Below are 7535 nucleotides of genomic sequence, written 5' to 3' on the forward strand. Positions count from 1 at the left end.
AGTTCACTGCCTCATCTGTTCCTGTCTCCATTCAAACATCAATGATCAAGAGGCCACCTGACCTCCCTTTCTAAAGTCACAGCCCTGTCACTTCCCAATCCCTCCCTTCCTCATTTTCTTAACACCATTTATTGCTACCCAATTTTAGATATCTATTTCATCTTATTTTTCTCATTAGAATGTAAGTTCCATGTGAGCAGGAACTTTCATCCACTGCTCTATGCCCAACATTTAAAATGATGTGTGGTATATGTAAGAGATGCTCAGTAAATACTTGGTGATGAAAAATCAAAAGTGTGGTACTTCAGAGATGAAGGGCCTTGAGAGGCTGACCCACATGGCCTCCCATGGGCCCAGATTGAGAAAAAAAAAAAAAAAAAAAACCCAGAGAGAAAAAGGGCCTTGGCTAGGATCACACAGTTAATGGGAGAGCACCAGGTAGAACCCAGTCCTGCAAACACTAAAGTTTGGTATTTGTTACTCAGGCAAGCTGGAGCATCCCTTCACTCTGTGTGGCCCACAGAGCTAAGAACTACTTGCGCACTTTTAAACATGGAGGAAAGAGAAGAACACCATGTTGTGCCCCAGGAAAAATACATGAATTTTGAATTTCAGTGTCTGTAACAATAAATGTTTCTTGGAACATAGCCACGTGCACTCATGTCTGTCTGTTTTCGCATGACAGTGACAGAACATGCGATGAGCACTGTCCGTTCCTCATCACATCTTTTGGGATGGAGAACTGGCTGTCCATGCCTAGTACCATCGCTGCACTGAAAAATAATGACATGCACTGAAAAAAAAATGACGAGATGCTCTCCTCGTACACATGAGGAAGCTAAGACCCAGAGAGCTTTGGCATCAGGTATGCCCTGTGCCAGTCTCATAGCCCAGGTGAACAGGCTTGTCAGGACCCAGTTCAAGCAACAAACACTACTCCAACTGCCTTATGACAGAAATTTATTCGGCTCACACAACCCAAAAGTCCAGGTGTTCAAACAATAGGGTCAAGAATCGATCTCTTGATTGTGTTTTCATCTGAGTTGGTTCATTCTCAGGAAGCCTCTCCCTAGTCATGTCTGGAGAGAGACTGGGATCCCAGGTATAAAAAACAGATCTGTCAGAATTGATCCCAGGACATGGGACTGTGTATTCCTTCAGCATTTGGTCTTACTCGGCTGGGATTACTAATGATACAGAATGGCATTTCATTTTTAGTATGGCCTGCGACATTTGTAAGCTAGAAGTAGAATTTAAAATTTTAGCCTTAAAAAAAATCAAACAACTTAAGTTCTCCTCTTCTGAAAACAGGTCTCTCCCCATTGAAAAGTTTTCTGGTGGGTGATCTCATCCAGAGGAAAGTTGCTCATTCCTCAGACATGCGCTGACCATCTTCTGTGTGCGAGGCGTGGCGAGTAAGACACGCGCCCTGCGCACTATCGTGTGCCATGATAAAGGCAAGATCTGGGAGCTGGTAGAGGACAGAAGACAGGCACCTGACCAAGCCGGAAACACAGGGGAGGGCAAGAGACCATTTCCCAGAGGAAGCAACACCTGAGATGAGTGCTACAGGATGTTTAAAATCCAGCCAGGCAGAAGGTTTAAGAAAAACGTTGGAGGAAGAAGAGCAAAGCCCATTCAAGGGAGAGCTCATCGAAATCGGAGTTAAGACGCTTCTGAACATCTAAACCCATAGGAGAAGCCAGGTGTATGAGGCCTTCCACAATCTGCCCCAAGCACATTCTCCCCCTAACCAGACCCAACTGCTTGCACACCCCGATTACAGTGCAATCTGCCAGACCTCCCGTGTCCTTGTTCAAGATGTCCCTTCCGCCGGAGAAGTCCCTCCCGCACATCCGCCCCATTTGTCAAACACCCATCTTCCTACTCATCCTACCGGCCCCGAGGCACGCTCTTGTCTTTCCGTTTCTCAAATGCCTGACTCTGTTTTAGCTTACATTTTATAGGAATATAAATAATAAAATGTACCTGTATTTTTTTGGTCATTTTAAAAATTATTCAAAATGTTATTCTAAGTTGAAAATCATTCTCGTTGAAAATAAGAATCTCAGGGACAACTTGCTTTCCCCTGAAAACAAATAGCTGATGAATCAACTCTCTTCTGTATGGGGAGTTAACCCTCGATGCTGTAAAAATCTCAACTCCGGTTGGCGTCAGCTGCCATCCCTCTACTGATGTCCCCAGCGCTCCCTTCTTGAGCTCTGGCCTATCTTCTGAACCACAGACCTAATATCCATCCAGTTCATTCCTGGGCCCCTCCACCTGCACACCCCCCCCGGAACATTGAACCCAAACTGAATTCCTTATTCCCCTTTGCCTTCCTCTATCACTCCTGTGTTCCATGTCTTGGGGAACAACGTCATAAGTGAAAAATCAGAAAACTACGAGTTCTCTTTAACATTTTCCACTCCCCTGCCGCTCACATCCTGTCTCCTAAATAACCAACTTTACATATTAGTTATATGTGATATTATATGGACTCCTATAATACATATAATAAATGTATCCTATATAGGAGTACTATATATACTATGGTTCTATATTACATACAGCTTCAGTGTATAAATATTATTTGGGGACTGGGTGTGTTATATATATATATATATATATATATATATATATATATATATAGTTATATATAATATATGATCACATATAACATAATGAAGTGACATGACAATTATGTCTTCATCATATTCCTTCTTTCCATCCTTCCTCTCCCTGCAAGCTCCTCCTCAGGTCTCACTTAGATCACTACAATATCTTCAGGGCTCAGTGAGGGACTCAACCCCTTCAAATCCATCCTCAAACCACTCCTTCAGTCATCTTTCCAAACCCCCACTTTGACCATGTCATCTTCATGCATAAAAGCCTTTGATGGCCCCTCCCAGTTTATATGTTAAAGTTGAGGTTCTTTAGCTGGTCATACAAGGCTTATCTCAGCGTAACTTGTTCTTTTGCCTTATTCACCCTCTGCTGGAAAAAAAAGGTTAATAGGAGAGATTTACTTCAAACAGTGTGGCCAAGGGCAGAGTTCTGCAAGGAGGGGACATCGAGCCCTTTGAGGACTCACCACTTAATAAGCTCTCTCTGTGCTTTTGTGACCCCCCCAACTGGGTGACCACCTGCTTGCTGGATGCCAGACCGGTGCCAAGCTTTCAACTTGGAGATGTATCTCGGGCTTCCATGCCCATCGCAGCTCCTGCGGGTCCTCTGTTCATGCCTAGTTTATGGTTGAGGAAACTGAGGCTCATAGAGATTGCCACTTGCCTTAGTTCCCGCAGCCAGCGTGTAGTAAAGTCAAGTAGAGCTCAGGCTACCCGACTCCAGACCCAGCATCCCCAGCCTCCGTGCCACACCGCACCTGAAGGGACAGGTTGGATGATGCTTGCTGGACAGTTAGGCTGGAAGAGGCACAGCTTTCCAGATGAACCCAAACTCCCCACCCAGCACTCAGCCTTCCTAGATCTGGCTCCTGCCCAGCCTCACCCAGCCAACCGTTCACTGGGCACCCACTCTCCATCCTGACCCTGCTCCCCTCAAGCCTGGCCTGAGTCACAGTCCCTCATTCTTTAGGACTTCACTCAAAGGTCAACTCCTGCCGGATGCCTTTCCCAACGTGCCTACCCTATAAGCCAGGTGAACTACCCCTCCTTCTGTGCTCCCCGCTGTGAAACCCTTGTCATGTCAGACTGCAAATGCTGGCTGTCTTCTCTCCCCGTAGACTGCGCTTCTTGTGGGCAGGGACCAGGACGGTTCACTCACTCTGTGTTTCCAGCGCCTAGCCCAGCAAGGAGCAAGTGCTTTATTATCACCCGCTGACCTGAACTCACACAGCGAACGTCAGAAGTGAAAGGGGGCTCCAGGTGACTACGACTGTCCACATTCGCAGTATACGTGCAGTCTAAAATGACCTTTCACACTGATGATCTCATTTACTCCTCTGAGACTGATATCATCCCTATAGGTGAGAAAACGGAGGTTCAGTTAAGTGACTTTTCCAACTTCGCCCAGCCAGGAAGTGGCTGGGCTGAGAATGACCTAGGGTCTATCTGACTCCAAGGCTAGTGCTCTTTTCATTACTTCCCCAGTGATCTGATCCAAATAACACACACAGTTAACTGATGAGGACACCGAGGCCAGGGGAGCAAATTTCTTGCCCAGGTCATACAGTCCATATTCTTCTACTCAAACGGGAAATGCCCAGGAGGGTCATGGGGTGAGGACTGAGTCCTGAGCTGGGAAAGCGTGTACTGCCTGTGTCCCTTCCCATTGCTCATTTCCCATTTGTCAAACCTGAATGTTTAAATCTTCTATTTAGTATTTACTCTGAAATGGCTTTCATCTAACTTCCCCCCCTGGCTCACCAATTTAGCTGTCAGAGTAAATAAATGTGAAGCTGGGTCTCTAGCCTCCCCTGGGCTCACATTACCTTCCTAGAATTACACCCCAGTGGGCAGAAACTGCTGCTGGGGGTGAAGCAGGGGGAGCTCTCATGATTTATCCAGTTACTTTTGAAGCCTCTTTTTAAACCCAAACCTTGGACCTAGACTCAGGTGGAGAAGGATGACAAAACTCACCTTGGAGGATGAGATGACCACATCCTGTTTAGTGACCAGGAGAAAGAATGAGGTAAGGACTAGATCACATCATACCTTCAGGATGCTTATGACCTCATACATGCATGATGCTGATGACATACGACATACAGGCTCTGTATGACATTCTACACCTACGGTGTTTATACTATGCCGGAAACGGAGTCAACACTTCAAAAATACTAGTTTTTAACATGTGGTTTACTATCACTACGCTCCTGAGAGATAAGTGTCATCCCTCCATTTACGGGTAGGGAAACTAAGGCCTAGAGAGCCTAAGTGACTTGCCCACAGTCTCTTGTAGGAAGAAAATATGTATGGCAATGGAATGCACTGAGTATGCTGATCCCGAGTTTGCCACAGTCACTCATATATGGACTCTCTTTTCTGCTAGAGTCAGGAGTTGTTAGAAAAGAGATTTCTTTTCCAAAGTAAGTTTACTCCTGTCCTTTTAGAGGTCAGGCAAGTCTTGGGTTGGAATAAGGGCTCTGCAGCTCCCTTAGGTAAGTTATTCAGAAGAATATTAGATTATTTGATTGATTGATGCCCTGCCATCCCCCATTTAAAAAAAAAAAAATGAAAACTATGGGGTGCTTGGGTGGCTCAGTGGGTTAAGCCTCTGCCTTCAGCTCAGGTCCTAGGGTCAAGCCCCAGATCTGGCTCTCTGCTCAGCAGGGAGCCTTCTTCCCCCTCCCTCTCTGCCTACCTGTGATCTCTCTCTCTCTCTGTCAAATAGAAAAATAAAATCTTAAAAAAAAAAAAAAACTGTCATCTAGTAGAATAACACCTGGAAAATGTAGCCAGTCCATCCTGTAACAATGGGAACCCTTTGACATGGATCATTTGCCCTATTTTCCTAAGGATAAGAAGTGGACTCGGGGCACCTGGGTGGCTCAGTGGGTTGAGCCTCTGCCTTCGGCTCGGGTCATGATCTCAGGGTCCTGGGATCTAGCCCCGAATCAGGCTCTCTGCTCAGCAGGGAGCCTGCTTCCTCCCCGCCCCCCGCCTGCCTCTCTGCCTACTTGTGATCTCCGGCAAATAAATAATATCTTTAAAAAAAAAAAAAAAAAAAAGAAGTGGACTCTGTTATCACCCCCACTTCACAGATGAGGAAGCTGAGGCTGAACCAGGGGCTGAATACCTTGTCCAGGGGCTACCAGATCATAAGGGGCAGTGCTACGACTCACATCACATTGTCTGACCCCAGAGTCTCTCTCACTATTGGGATTAACACCTTTTGTTCCAATTTTGATTTCCTGAGCATCTACCCCAAATTCAAGAGCGGACCCGCATAATAAGTATAAGAGTTTGGGTTTTGGAGAATGAGTGCCACAGCCTGAAATGAGGCTCCTATAAGCTTGTTTTCTCAACTATAAAATAAATATTAAAATATATAAATATAAAAACAGGGGCACCTGTCTGGCTCAGTCAGAAGAACATGCAACCCTTGATCTCTTGGTGGTGAGTTTGAGTCCATGCTGGCCATGGAAACTACTTTTTAAAAATAAGTAAAATAACATAACCTCCTTGTAGGGCTGCTGCAAGGGCTGGAAGTATAATACAGTAGCTGAGTTTATTCGGTGCAAAGAGATAATTGAGGGGGAGGAGGTGGGTCATCTGTGGTTATGTGGATGTTTAAGGGGGCACGTGTTTATGAGTGTGCACACACATGTGAATATGCACACATCTCACTAGCTTTCTCACTGCAATCGTGCTCTTTGTATAAAAGACTAGGATTCAGACAGAAACTTTTCACTCTGAATTTCTGTGTCTGAGAGCAGTCAATGACTAGGAGGAGGTGGAGATGGCGCTTGCTGGGGCTGGGGCTGATTCTGTGTATTTGGGTGTCTGTAAAGGAACAATACTTGTGTCTTTTAGGGGTATAAGTGTGGGTCTTTGGTATGACACTGGTGTGCAGATACCTTTGTCTGCCCTCTGTGCCCATGTGTGTGCGTGATTGGGGCTGTGACTATTGGGAATCCTGTGTCTGCAGAGGCGCGTATGCTGTTTTCGCCTACAAACTGCCATCTGTAGGGATGTATGTGCATATCTGTGGGTGTCCGAGTATGGGGCATGAGGTTTTATGTGAGTCTGGAGCTCTGTAGGTGTCAGCGCTCTCTTGAGTATGGGTGTATGTACAGGTGTAAAAACAGTTATGGGAGGTGCACATCTGTAAATGAGGGCAATTAGGGACTGTGATGGTAGGCACAATGGTGGTGGTAGGGGTGTCGTGACGTTGAGAAGATTGGATCTAAGTCTGAGTGTGCATATTTGTTTTTCAAAGGCGATGTGTATTTACATGTGTCTGTCTAGGTTCAGTCTGTGTGAGGAGAAGGGATCTGGAAGCTGTGAGTGTCCACTTGTGTGTGTATATTGTGGAGTGTTTGAGTCTGAGGGGTGTGTGTGTGTGTGTGTGTGTCTGTGTGTTTAGAGGCTGTGTGTCCTAGCCACATGCCTGGGCTCCCCAGCTTTCCCTACCTCTCTATCAGTAGAACCCCATAGAAGGTGAGGTGTACATTAGACCAGATCGCTCAGCATATCCCAGAGGGAATGGGGATATCTTAGGCAATTCCTCCCAGGAGAATTGAGGGTAACAACTGCCCCCCCTCCACACACACAGAGACACACCAAGTAACTCCCCATCCCCCATCCAACCCAATCCCATTCAGTGCCATTCCACTTTCTGATTGTTGTGGAGCAGAGACATGTGTGCAGGTGTGTATGTACGTATGTGTATGTATGCCTTGTATTAAAGTAAATAATGGGAAAAGGTAATTGTTGGCATCAGTAGGTACACAGATGTACCAGAAGTGGAACGACATCAACATACTATAATGTGCGACTTTCTATGGACTCCATCTCGGCCGGAATGGGACCATGGGTCCCTCTTGTACCTGCGAGTGGGGCTGTGCCTAA

The sequence above is a fragment of the Mustela lutreola genome, chromosome 12 (assembly GCF_030435805.1).
Source record: "Mustela lutreola isolate mMusLut2 chromosome 12, mMusLut2.pri, whole genome shotgun sequence".
Lineage (NCBI taxonomy): Eukaryota > Metazoa > Chordata > Mammalia > Carnivora > Mustelidae > Mustela > Mustela lutreola.